The following is a 1,280-nucleotide window of genomic DNA, read 5'->3' as shown; positions in this document are numbered from 1 at the left end:
TAAACGTTTCCATCAGTTTTAGAGGACTCGTCATCAAGTACAGGGAACTGGAGTGCATTCCGGATCCTAAGCCTTAGGGGATTCCATTTTGCAGGACTGCAGCCACTCCGTATTCACTTCTACTGAACTAAGCACCCTCAGACTGAGAACAGAGAACACACTCTCTAGTGCCTCTTCTCTCACTACATGGTTGTGCAGCGGTGATGGAAAAAAAAAGAGACTAATTAGTATAATAATAAGTAATATTTGAATACAAGACTATGCTAAATGTTTCATATACTTTACCTCACTTAATGCTTAAATCCTAAAACCATTTACATATTAAGAAACTGAAATAGAGGAACTGGGATTTGGGTTTTTCGTGAAGGCTCTTACCACTTGAGGTTTCTATACATAAAAATATCCTGTGCACCCACTGAAAAATCAGGCCACCAGTTTCTTACCCTACCTTCCTCAAAATCATGCAATTAAAAAATTATTTGCAACACACCCGACAGGAATCAGGGTTCATTGTGACAAGGGGCACAAAACTTGTGGCCTTCCTATGAACAGATACCCAACACATAAAAAAAAAAAAAAATATTTGACATTTTTGAGACTTCCTTTCATGTTGATTTTAGCTCATTAATAATTTTCAAGGGGAAGTTCCCTTGTATGGCTGTGATTTTGGACATCTCCAGTGGGGAATGTTTGTGGAGGGACTGATACGGTATCGTAAATAACAATATAGCTCTCTTCTTCCAAGAGACCTTGGTTTATATCTAGTTTTTCATCATATCAGGTATGTGTCCTCAGGAAAGACTCATCTTCTCTTAAGTCATATTTTTCTCATCTGTAGAATTGGGAATAATACATAAAATAGGGATGTTCTGAGTATTGAATGAGATCATGTGCATAAGGAGACATGGTCCCTGATATATGCAGCTTAAAGTCTAGTAGGGGTGGATAAACAGCAAACCAATAAAACCAAAGCAGAAATGGAGGCCACTCATATAAAATATATTAACAAATTATAATGATTTGTGAAAAAACAATGACTTTATTTGAGATGTAAAGGTGGCAAGGGATATGATTCAAATTGTACTCATACTTTATCTTAAATACAATATCAAGTCTTTGAAGGCTTTTACGAAAAAGAATATCACGTAATTTTCACTTTAAATTGATCATTTTGGCTGCTCTGTGGAGGATGGATGGAGGGAGGAGGGCAAAAAAGGGCAAAAGCAGGGAGACCAGGTAAGCAATTAGAGTGAAAAGAGAGATGTAGGTGGATTCAAGTA

The 1,280-nt window shown here is 37.0% G+C and overlaps 1 pseudogene; it reads left to right on the top strand.

The window, feature by feature from the left end:
- The first annotated feature begins 449 nt into the window (after positions 1 to 449).
- Positions 450 to 565, top strand: LOC136126178 (small nucleolar RNA SNORA11; annotated as a pseudogene).
- Positions 566 to 1,280: the final 715 nt, after the last annotated feature.

The sequence above is a fragment of the Phocoena phocoena genome, chromosome 7, assembly GCF_963924675.1.
Source record: "Phocoena phocoena chromosome 7, mPhoPho1.1, whole genome shotgun sequence".
Taxonomy (NCBI): Eukaryota; Metazoa; Chordata; class Mammalia; order Artiodactyla; family Phocoenidae; genus Phocoena; species Phocoena phocoena.
The sequence above is the reverse complement of the archived record's forward strand: the minus strand, read 5'-3'. Positions and strand labels throughout refer to the sequence as shown.